At 38.0% G+C, this 13,093-nt stretch overlaps 1 protein-coding gene across 1 annotated transcript in view; it reads right to left on the reverse strand.

The window, feature by feature from the left end:
* Positions 1 to 12,359: 12,359 nt before the first annotated feature.
* The window catches only part of nfatc1 (nuclear factor of activated T cells 1), a 92,242-nt gene continuing 91,508 nt past the window's right edge, over positions 12,360 to 13,093 (reverse strand). The window contains exon 10 of the mRNA XM_017700612.2: positions 12,360 to 13,093. This exon is cut by the window's right edge and continues 839 nt beyond it. The gene's annotated coding sequence lies outside the window, so the exon portion shown is untranslated.

The raw sequence follows: 13,093 nt of genomic DNA on the forward strand, positions 1-13,093 counted from the left end.
CCCACAGCACTGAGTGGTCTTCTCACAGTGGAAGGATGGACAGAAACACCGGTGGATGTTTTCAGATCTGAAGCAGCTTGATGTTCTCCTCTCTCTCAGAGATAAAAGCTTTAAGTGCTGTTTATCTGATGGGGGCAGTGTTGGTGTCTATCAGGTCTTCCAGGTGGTTGTTAGGAGCCCCATTTTCTCTTTTAATCTGGTTGTAGTAAGTAGTAGTTAAATCAAATATGCACTCCTGTAGCTAATCTCGTTCATTGAATGCATGTTATGCAGAACCCTGCTGGTGACATCCTGTATAAAAAGAAAAAGTATGGCCACGCCACATTAACACCATGACTTAGTAAGGCATGGGAATGAGAAAGTTGTGGTCACGACATAGTAAGGCATGGGAACAAGATCATGTCTTATTAGGCTGTTTTCAAGGCTTAATTGTCTTATTGCCACACTTTACTTAGTTGTGGCCGCTCGTTAGGATCTCATTCCCATGCCTTACTATGTCTTGGCCATGACTTAATTATCTTGTTCCCACGCCTTACTAAGTTCTGTTTTTTATTTATATAGGATGCCACCAGCAGGACACTGTGATTTAATCCTATTCAGGCACATACAACTCAACAATGACCATAACATTAAAGGATATTTGCCAAACTGATGCACAGAACAGCACTACAGACTATCCAGTGACCCCCAGAATTACTGGCATCTGAACAAAAAGACTCAACAAAGCATTAAAAAGCAGAAAGAATTGCAAAACTGGATTCTGAGTTGAGTCAGGTGTGTTTGTGTTGGAAGACTACAGAACCTTCAGCTGGATGACCACTTGGTGGTGCTGCTCACCTACTTTTTTCCTTTGAGTGAGCCGTGTGGATGTAAACATGTAAGTGAAAATGTGTTAACAGGTCATCCACAGAGAGCACACGTCTGCACATTTTATACAGAATTTGCTGAATGTAACACACTGGAAAAAACCATAACGTGTGGCTTGTGGTGAAGTTATGGCACATTTTATGTTTTCTTTTTTTCCAATGTGTCAAACTCAGAACACAAATAGAAACTGTGCTCTAAAATGTGCAGACGTTTGTCAAAATTAAGCTTGTAGAAGACAAAAGTGTGGTTTGACTGGAGTAGACATGAAACTGTAACACTGACTTCACTGAATAACAATCAGCAGCAAACATGAGACACAACGTGTCTTCTGTCATTGATCCAACCACTGAATCAACTCCTTGGCCGTCTTTTGGTTCTGTTTTTCAGGACGGAAGACAATTCAAGTCTGACCTTTTCAGTCAGCAGATGGATTATGGATTTACTGTAGATATTTTTACTGTATGGTAACGGGGGAGATTAAGTGCCCCAGCCTCTCATAATCATTACAATCACCAATGAAATATTGAGTGCTATGTTTTGTTGAAACTGATATTGTTATTAAGGTTGCAAAACTACTACTCCTCCTCTTACTACTACTATTACTACAACCACTACTACTATTACTACAACTACTACTACTATTATTACAACCACTACTACTATTATTACAACCACTACTACTATTACTACAACTACTACTACTATTACTACAACCACTACTACTATTATTACAACCACTACTACTATTACTACAACTACTACTACTATTACTACAACCACTACTACTATTACTACAACCACTACTAATATTACTACAACCACTACTACTATTACTACAACTACTACTACTATTATTACAACCACTACTACTATTACTACAACCACTACTACTATTACTAAAACCACCACAACTCCTCTTACTACTACTATTACTACAACCACTACTACTATTACTAGAACTACTACTACTATTACTAGAACTACTACTACTATTACTACAACTACTATTACTACAACCACTACTACTATTACTACAACTACTACTACTATTACTACAACCACTACTACTATTACTACAACCACTACTACTATTACTACAACCACCACAACTCCTCTTACTACTACTATTACTACAACTACTACTACTATTACTACAACCACCACAACTCCTCTTACTACTACTATTACTACTACTACTACTATTACTACAACCACTACTACTACTACTACTACTACTACTACCACTACTACTACCACTACTACTATTGTTACTACTACCACTACTACTACTATTACTACTACTACTATTACTACAACCACTACTACTATTACTATTACTAATACTACTACTACTACTACTACTACTACTACTACTACTATTACTACTACTACTACCACCACTACTACTCCTCTTACTACTACTATTACTACTACTACTACTACTACTACTACCACCACTACTACTACTATTACTACTATTACTACTACTACTATTACTACTACCACTACTACTAATATTACTACTACCACTACTACTACTACTATTACCACTACCACTACTACTACTGTTACTACTACCACTACTACTACTATTACTACTACTACTACTATTACTACAACCACTACTACTATTACTACAACCACTACTACTCCTCTTACTACTACTATTACTACTACTACTATTACTACAACCACTACTACTACTACCACCACTACTACTACTATTACTACTACTACTATTACTACTACCACTACTACTACTATTACTACTACTACTACTACTATTACTGTTACCACTACTACTACTGCTGCTACTATTACCACTGCTATTACTATAACCACTCCTACTACTACTACTATTACTACAACCACTACTACTACTACTACTACTACAGCTACTACTATTACTCTTACTACTACTATTACTACTACCACTACCACTACTACTACTATTACTACTACCACTACTACTGCTACCACTACTACTACTATTACTACTACTAATATTACTATTACTACTACTACTATTACTGTTACCACTACCACTACTGCTGCTACTGCCACTGCTATTACTATAACTACTCCTACTACTACTATTACTATTACTACTACTACTATTACTATTACTACTACTACTATTACTATTACTACTACTATTATTACTATTACTACTACTACTACTGCTATTACTATTACTATTGTTACTACTACTGCTACTATTACTACTAGTACCATTACTACTACTACTACTGTACCACTACTATGCTACTACAATTACTACTACTACTATATTTCTACTACTACTAATAGATTCAGTGCTGTTTCAGAGCTTTTTTCTCCAATGCAAAATGGCCTGTTATAACATCATCTTGTCTGTGCTATAACAACCTTGCTGTTCCAGTGCATTTCTCCCTGACTGTGCACATCACCATCTTCTTACACGAGCTAAACTGATACGATTAGCCTTACAGCAAACTGGAAAAAGCAGTACTTTTTAGTTACTTTGCTTCTGTGTAACTCTCTAAAACCTACCCACATCTGTACCTGCTGTGCACGAGAGAAGCCAACAGTCCTTTTCAGCAGTTTGTTCAGGAAAAAATGGCCAATTACAGTCACAACCTCTTATTCTGAGAGAGTATACAGCGGAAACAAAACAGATGCCTCCAAATAAAATCTTCACCAGTGAAATGTAAAGCTTACAGAGTCTGTCGAGGTGAGGTTCTATTCTTCACCACGGAGATCTTTATCCATCAGTTTCGTATCAGCAGGATTAGATTGCACCATTTATTTAGTTCTCTAACAGACGCACGAGAGGCATGAGTAAGAAATCTTGTTTAGGTCAGCAAATGTAATGTGATTCCAGGAATTTACACTCAGCGGCCACTTTAGGTACTGTTCAAACTGCTTGTTAACACAAATAGCTAATCAGCCAATCACACGGCTGCAACTCACTGCATTTAGGCATGTAGAGGTGGTCAAGACAACTTGCTGAAGTGCAGACCGAGCATCAGAACGGGGAAGAAAGGGGATTTAAGGGACTTTGAACATGGCGTGGTTGTTGGTGCCAGACGGGCTGGTCTCAGTATTTCAGAAACTGCTGATCTACTGGGATTTTCACACACAACCATCTCTAGGGTTTACAGAGAACGGTCCGAAAAAGAGGAAACATCCAGTGAGCGGTCAGTTGTGTGGACGAAAATGCCTTGTTGATGTGAGAGGTCAGAGGAGAATGGGCAGACTGGTTCCAGATGATAGAAAGGCAACAGCAACTCAAATAACCAACCAGAATCTCTGAGGAACGTTTCCAACACCTTGTTGAAAGTCTGCCATGAAGAATGAAGGCAGTGCTGAAAGCAAAAGGGGGTCCAGCCTTTTACTAGCAAGGTACCTAATAAAGTGGCCAGTGAGTGTATACTGTAATGTGTTTCTCTATTTCAATACAGAAAAAGCTCCTGTGTTACTGAACACCACGTGACCCCAACGCTGCTGATTCACATCTCACAGCTAATCTGTCCACACGGTTGCACTTGCTGATCATGTTTTATTTGCATTTCCCAGATAAACAAACTAACAAACCGCAAGACAGATTAAGCATAAACAGAGTGAGGTCCTGCTGGTGCTCCTGTTTGCATGTGCAGCTCTTTCTCTTTGTTCCCAAATGATCGTCATGCTCATTCTACTAATAGCAATGTTATTTCTGGGGGACGGCGTTGATGATAACGCGCAGTCAAGGGGGGGTTTGTCACCATGGCTGTGTCAGTGGGGATTCAGGCGGGTGGAAAATATGCCCGTCTTGCCACCCTGGCAGGTGTCACCGGGGCCTTGGCACTGGGCCTGAGGTGAACAGCTGTTTATCCAGTAGTGCACTTCAACTCATCCTCCCTCTGTATACTTTACACAAGAGATCTTGGTTCTCCCTCATTCACTCAGGAGCAACTCATAACTCACCATTTATTAGGTGATCAGGTCAATTATAAGGCATTTCTAGAAGTTTAAAGGCAAGAAACGTTAGATTTTGTTTGCAAAAATATGGTGGGTGTTGTGAAGTAACCTTTTCATAACCTAAAGTGTTACATTTACATTTACAGCATTTAGCAGACGCTCTTTCCAGAGTGACTTACAGAAAGCACTTTGTCTGTCTAGAGAAAGTATCTTTGCTGGTTACCAGTAGGTTAGAGAGAAAGACAGTCCTGAGCTCAGATACTGCTAGAAACAAAAGTCACTGTAGATACTCAGAGAGAGAAGGAGCAGAGTGGAACACAGAGCAGTGCAATACAATACACTACAATACACTACAATACAATACACTACAATACACTACACTACAATACAATACACTACAATACACTACAGTACACTACAATACAATACACTACAATACACTACAATACAATACAATACACTACACTACAGTACACTACAATACACTACAATACAATACAATACACTACAATACACTACAATACAATTCACTACACTACACTACAGTACACTACAATACACTACAATACACTACAATACGTTACACTACAGTACACTACAACACACTACAATACAATACACTACACTACACTACAATACAATACACTACACTACACTACAATACACTACAATACACTACAGTACAATACACTACAATACACTACAATACACTACAATACAATACACTACACTACACTACAGTACACTACAATACACTACAATACACTACAATACATTACACTACAGTACACTACAACACACTACAATACAATACACTACACTACACTACAATACAATACACTACAGTACACTACAATACACTACAATACACTACAATACACTACAGTACAATACACTACAATACACTACAATACAATACACTACAGTACAATACAATACACTACAATACACTACAATACAATGCACTACACTACAGTACACTACAATACACTACAATGCAATACACTACAATACAATACACTACACTACAATACACTACAATACAGTACAATACAATACACTACAGTACACTACAATACAATACACTGCAATACACTACAGTACACTACAATACACTACAATACAATACACTACAATACACTACAATACAATACAATACACTACAATACAATACCATTCAATACACTACAATACACTACAATATAATACACTACAATACAGTACAATACTTTACACTACACTATAGTACAATACAATGCACTATAATACAATACACTACGGAAGTGCAGTACAATACATTACAATCAATACTTAATTGAGTGCTCATTTAAGTGCTGTGTAAAGAGACGGTCTTCAGTCTGAGTTTGAAGACAACAAGAGTCCCTGCTGTATGGACAGCCATTTGGACCCACCACCTGGGTGCCAGTACGGAGAACAGTCTCGATGCCTGTCTTCCACACGCCTTAAAGGATGGCGGATCAAGCCGAGCTGTACTCGAAGCTCAGAGGGCTCATAGTTCAGTTCGAGATTTCACCATTGCCATCAAGTAGGTAGGGGCTGGTCCATTTTTGGCTTTGTAGGCCAGCGTTAGTGTTTTAAATCTGATGCGAGCAGCTACAGGACGCCAGTGAAGGGAGCGCAGCAGTGGGGTGACGGACTGAACTTGGCGAGATTGAAGACGAGCCACGCTGCCACATTCTGGATGAGTTGCACAGGCTTGATGGCCTGTGTGGGAAGACATGCGTGTTTCATACCTCTATTTCTGAGAGTGTAAATGTAAAGATTTATATATAGTTGAAGTCTTAAAAATGATGGTTCTTCAAGGGTTCCTTAGGAAAGAAAAAAGTTCTATTTAGAACCATTAACACTGAATGAGTAAAGGGCTTTTTGCATCATGAATGGGTTCTTTTAGTTTGATGGAGAATGTGTTATAGATGGTTCTATTGAATCTATAACCTTTCGGGAAAAGTCTTCGATATAGCACCAAATTGTTTCTCTAATGTTACAAGCTTGACATCATCACAACAGAAGAACCCCTTTTGGTGTTATATAGAACCTGTGTTCTTCATCAATTCATTTTGAGCACGAACAGTGCAGCAAATTAATGATTTTCTAGAGCATGATGGTGTGGGCGGAGCCTTCACAGGCTCCACCTGATCACCATAGATACCAGAAAACCTAAAGGAAAACAGGCAGAGCTGTGTTGCTGCAGTGTTGGAAAGCTGCATAAAGCCTCATAAGAACAGCTGTGATAAGGTATCATCTTGCCAAACCACTATAACACCTGTATGTCTATAGTATAACCATCTAAACAAAAGAGAAATGCGTTAAAATTACACTATATTGCCAAAAGTATTCGCTCATCTGGCTTCATACGCATATGAAATTGAGTGACATCCCATTCTTAATTCATAGGGTTTAATATGATGTCGGCCCACCCTTTGCAGCTATAACAGCTTCAACACTTCTGGGAAGGCTTTCCACAAGAGTTAGGAGTGTGTTTATGGGAATTTTTGACCGTTCTTCCAGAAGCACATTTGTGAGGTCAGACACTGATGTTGGATGAGAAGGCCTGGCTCACAGTCTCCGCTCTAATTCATCCCAAAGGTGTTCTATGGGGTTGAGGTCAGGACTCTGTGCAGGCCAGTCAAGTTCTTCCACACTAAACTGGCTCATCCGTGTCTTTATGGACCTGCTTTGTGCACTGGTGAGCGGTCATGGTGGAATAGGAAGGGGCCGTCCCCAAACTGTTCCCACAAAGTTGGGAGCATGAAATTGTCCAAAATCTCTTGGTGCTGAAGCTTTAAGAGTTCCTTTCACTGGGACTAAGGGGCCGAGCCCAACTCCTGAAAAACAACCCCACACCATGATCCCCCCTCCACCAAACTTTACACTCGGCACAATGCAGTCAGACAAGTACCGTCTCCTGGCAACCACCAAACCCAGACTCGTCCATCAGATTTCCAGGCGGAGAAGCGTGATTGGTCACTCCAGAGAACTCGTCTCCACTGCTCTAGAGTCCAGTGGCAGCACTTTACACCACTGCATTCCACGCTTTGCATTGCGCTTGGTGATGTAAGGCTTGGATGCAGCTGCTCGGCCATGGAAACCCATTCCATGAAGCCCTCTACGCTGTTCTTGAGCTGATCTGAAGGCCACATGAAGTTTGGACGTCTGTAGTGATTGACTCTGCAGAAAGTCGGTGACCTTCTATGCCCCTCAGCATCCGCTGACCGCTCTGTCATTTTACGTGGCCGACCACTTCGTGGCTGAGTTGCTGTCGTTCCCAATCGCTTCCACTTTGTTATAATCCCACTGACAGTCGACTGTGGAATATTTAGTGAGGACATTTCACGACTGGACTTGTTGCACAGGTGGCGTCCGATCACGGCACCACGCTGGAATTCACTGAGCTCCTGAGAGCGACCCATTCTTTCACTAATGTCTGTAGAAGCAGTCTGCAGGCCTAGGGGCTCGGCTTTATACACCTGTGGCCATGGAAGTGATTGAACACCTGAATTTAATGATTTGAATTGGTGAGTGAAAACTTTTGGCAGTATAGTGGAGCAATACAGTGGAACGTTACAAATGCAGACCACAGAGAACAGGTGGAAAAATGCTGGAGTATTAATTCCTATAACAAATGTTAGTAAGCATGAAGCATAATAGTAGTCTGGAAACTTGGGACTTTAGGAAAGCCTGTCTTTCCTACAGTGGTCACACTGATGATGGATGTGTTCCAGTGTCTCTTGTTCAGCATCAGGACAAGCCATGTGACCACCAGTGAGGCACTACTGTGTGACCGATGAGCAAAACCTAAATGTTACCTATGATACAGTACTGCGTTGACGTCACAAGACCACCCTTGTACTCTTTTAAGAAAGATGGTTCTTCAAAGTAAGGAAAATGGTTCTATATAGAACCATGAACACTCAAAGAACCCTTTGCATGGTGAAAATGTTCTTTTGATTGATGGAGAATGTGTTGGTGCCATACATAGCGCCCATTCTAAAAGGCTCTATATTCAACCATCTACAGCACATTCTCCATCAATCTAAAGAACCGTTTCACCATGCAAAGGGTTCTTTGAGTGCTCATGGCTCTATAAGCAACCATTTTCTTTACTAAAGAAGCTTTGAAGAACCATCTTTTAAAAGTGTATATCATTTCCATTTAAAACTGCCATTAATTAACGGTAATTCATCTTTCAGCTTCAGGAAAAAAAACATTTAAAAATTATTATTTAAAAAATATTTAACACACAGTTACACAAAAGACTCAACAACTGAATATGATGAATTTCAGTGGTGGACAGTAACTGAGTAACTGAGTAAATGTAATTAGTTGCTGTACTTAAGTATTTTTGGTGTATCTGTACTGAAGTTTCCACTTTCTCCTTTCACTCCACTACATTTCAGAGTCTAATATCCGACTTTTTCCTCCTACATTTTGAGAAATCTGCCGTTCCTTTTGGTTTCTGTGTGTATAAAAACGTAACATGTCAAAACGAAAGAAGCGCAAAGCCAGAGCACCAATCAGGGCCCAGCGGTCACTTTGTTTAGAGCTGGTTTTGACCTGTTGGTCATACCGACCCAGTGCAGCACGCGGTTCAACGTCAGCGCAGCAGCGTAAAACTTTGGGAGAGTCTGTTCAACATAAATGATGAACTAACCTAACTTTGTGTAAATAGAGCTCAATATAGAAATATGTCCACATATGCAGTCGAGACTGACGCGGCTTTTTTCTGAATTTCTACAAACACCAGTTAATTTTATAGTAAATGAGTTTGGGCTGGTTTATGTTTATGAACAGACGCCTACAGATCAACATAGTAAAGGAGCTCATCTGTGATCCTGAGTTTAAAGCCAGTTTTTATTCAACTTAAACTTGGAACTAAGTTGTAAATAAATCTGAAACTGAAACTTTGCTTGTGTGTAAAAAGTGATTTCAGAGCCACTCGGTTCTCCCTGATGGAAACTGTTTACCTTCAGTGTTTTGTGCTTCTGATCCATTTAATAGACGTCAGCGTCACTAATTAATGACGTTCTATTAAAAGACTGGTTTACCAAGAGAGACGCTGGAGGACTTTCACCTGAAATGAGTTCATGAAGCCAGTCTGGACTTTTTACATTTGATTCTTCCTTTATCTAATTTCCTCAGAAATATCTCCTGATAAATTAATAACTTGTACTTGCTGCTTTGAATTTTTACTAACATAAGTGGTCTCTGACTTTTGCAAAGTAAAAGCCTTATTTATATATTTATTATTAATTAGTTGTTTTTTTCTGATGCTCTGATGTGCAGCTGTAGTTGTGTAGTATGCTTTTACTTATAGGTTTGCACAGTATGGTGGTGCAGTGGGTAGCGCTGTCACTTCACAGCAAGAAGGGCCTGGGTTTGGTTCCCCAGCCCGGCAACCACAGTCCAGTCTGTGTGGAGTTTGCATGTTCTCCCTGTGTCTGTCGGTTTCCTCGCACAGTCTTAAGACATGCAGTCAGGCTAAATTGCCCCTATGTGTGGGTGTGGGTGTGTGTGTGATTGTATGTGTCTGTCTGTCTGTCTATCAGCGATGGACTGGTGACCTGTCCAGGGTGTATCCTGCCTTTTACCCAATGAATGCTGGAAGGGGCTCCAGCACCCTTGTGACCCAGAAGGATAAGCGGTTTACAAAACGTGTGCGTATTATTATTATTATTATTATTATTATATGAACATATATATTATTATATGAATTATATATTATTATATGACTTATTGGCTTAAATCATTGCTGAAAGTGCATTAGGTGGAAGGTATGGACATTTTCTCAGTCACTATGTTGTAAAATTCCCTAATTGTAAAGTTTCCTGCCCGCTGGAAAAGAAACGAAAAAGATTATGGAAGTTATTAAAAGTGCTGTCTTGTGAACTTTAGATATTTCCACCAGAAATGAGTCAATCTAGAATTGTTCATTTCTAGTTAATTAAGAATTTTGTTAACTTCAACCTTCTTTTTCATGAAGTTGCCTCAGAGTAACAAATGCATTTTCCTCACTGTACAATGACACAATATATAGAAATGATGAGAGGATCAGTAATGAAGGGAAGGGTTTTCCTACACTGTGGCACTTTTAAACCTGTTTGTCCATCCAAAAACATGATTCACACCTGTGTAAAAAGTGTACATTTCATTTTTAATATTCAGCGCTGTGTATATATATATATATATATATATATATATATATATATATATATATACACAGCGCTGAATATTAAAAATATATATTTAATATATATATTAATATATTAAAAATATATATACACACACACACACCGCTGAATATTAAAAATGAAATTTACACTTTTAGTACTGTGTGAAAGTCTCAGGCACCCAAGACACATTTTCAAAATCTATTTGTGTAGTTTGTGTTTATTTGCTGAGAAAAGTGTTAATATTTGAATAAATAAAATGTGTAGAATATTAATTAATAATGATATATATATATATATATATATATGAATAATAAACAGTGATTTAATGGACGTTAGTGTGTTTGTTTACTCATTTCCAAGCGTCTCCTCGAGGAAGTCCAGTATTATATGTAGTTAAAAAGCAGCTCCTGGTTTGACCAATCAGTGCTCAGTAAATTGAGCTCATGATGTAATTGATGATATTAACGAGTCTCTGTGGCGGCTGTGAAGGTGTCGAGGAAAAATATGGACCCAAGAAATTCTCGTTACTTTTTATTGTTTTTCTGTTTATTTAAATTATGAATACGACTTTATTCTGATGTATATTGTGATAAACTCACTGCGGAGGTCAACGGTTTAAAAATTTGATTAAATGGCTAAAACTTTCACACAGTGCTGTAGATGTACTGTACTGTACCGTTGTCAAATCAAAACCTCGTATTTCCAAATTGGTAACCTTACAGGAGAAGGTAAAAACCTACTTTTAATGTAAGTCAATGGAACCAGACGTCTTTCCAAGTTGTTTCTTTTCGTCCAATCATCATGAAATTTATGCACATCATATAGAACTATGGGTATTTTCAAATGTCAAAAACTGAAATATACGAGGCTTTGTTCCGACAGAAGCTATATATATATATATATATACACTGCTGAATATATTTATTTTTGTTATTTTATGTTATGAAATATATTTGCTGCCTTGAAGCAACAAATATATTTAATAAATACATTTATATTTATTTATTATTTTGTGTTTTTATGGTGCCCCTGATGGGACGTGGTGTAATTTTTATTTTTATTGTTTATTTTTTTTTAGGTAAATCGTGGTATGCATACTATTAGGTGAGCATGAGATATTATGTGGCGTGCACCAGATATTATCAAGCACACAGCAGAGACTATTAGGTGTACACTACCTGCTATTCCAGCTATTTGGAATTTTTTTTATTATAGAAAAATTTTTTATTCATCTTTTTATTTTACGTTCTTATTTGTGGTTCTAAATGATTATTTATTGGTCAAGAAATTGAACCATTACTCCTTCAGATTTCTCTGAAAACAGCACGAAACAGAATCATTCTTTTTTCAGCATGTACATTGGTTATAGTATGTTTCAGTTTATAGTATATTACAGTATTTATAGTAAATTTCATGCCAAATATTTAAATAAAAATCCAGTTTCCTATATAACACAAAATATCACACATCAGCTTTTAAAACGGTTTGACTTCAGTGATTCAGGCCCATTTTATACAGGCAATGCATTCAGTAGAGTTCATTGTTCATAGCTGACGATGGGAAAAGTCCACTGATCATATTTTAATTTAAAATTCATTTGATTCGGGAAGAAAAAGAACAATTACGACTTTATTTTGACAACGATGGCCTGAAAATCCTGTAAGTGCTCATTCAGGACATTTTATACATCCCATAATAAAACAGTAAAGTATTTACAAAAAAATATGTCTTGCCATTGCCACACAGTAAAGTGATCTGAACCAATGACATACGTGTTTATTGCGAATATTTTGCTATTTTTATGTGAGAAGCTTTGGTAAATATGAGTTGCTGGTGCGAAAAAACAAGATCCTTGTTTTTTTTTCTATTGCTGTTAAAAAAAACAACAACAAACAAAATAAACACAAAAAAGATGAGTACAAAGTAAAGTGCATACATGAGCTAATAATAACCTACAATATGACACAATGGCATGAAAACTAACAATACTGAGTGTCAGGAAACAAAAAGGACGCGGCCAAAGAAATGTTTTCCTGTCGTCGAAAGAGAGAGAACGATTATACAAAGTTCCGCCAACATGCAAAATCAGCAAA

This window comes from Pygocentrus nattereri, chromosome 1, assembly GCF_015220715.1.
Source record: "Pygocentrus nattereri isolate fPygNat1 chromosome 1, fPygNat1.pri, whole genome shotgun sequence".
In the NCBI taxonomy this organism is placed as follows: Eukaryota; Metazoa; Chordata; class Actinopteri; order Characiformes; family Serrasalmidae; genus Pygocentrus; species Pygocentrus nattereri.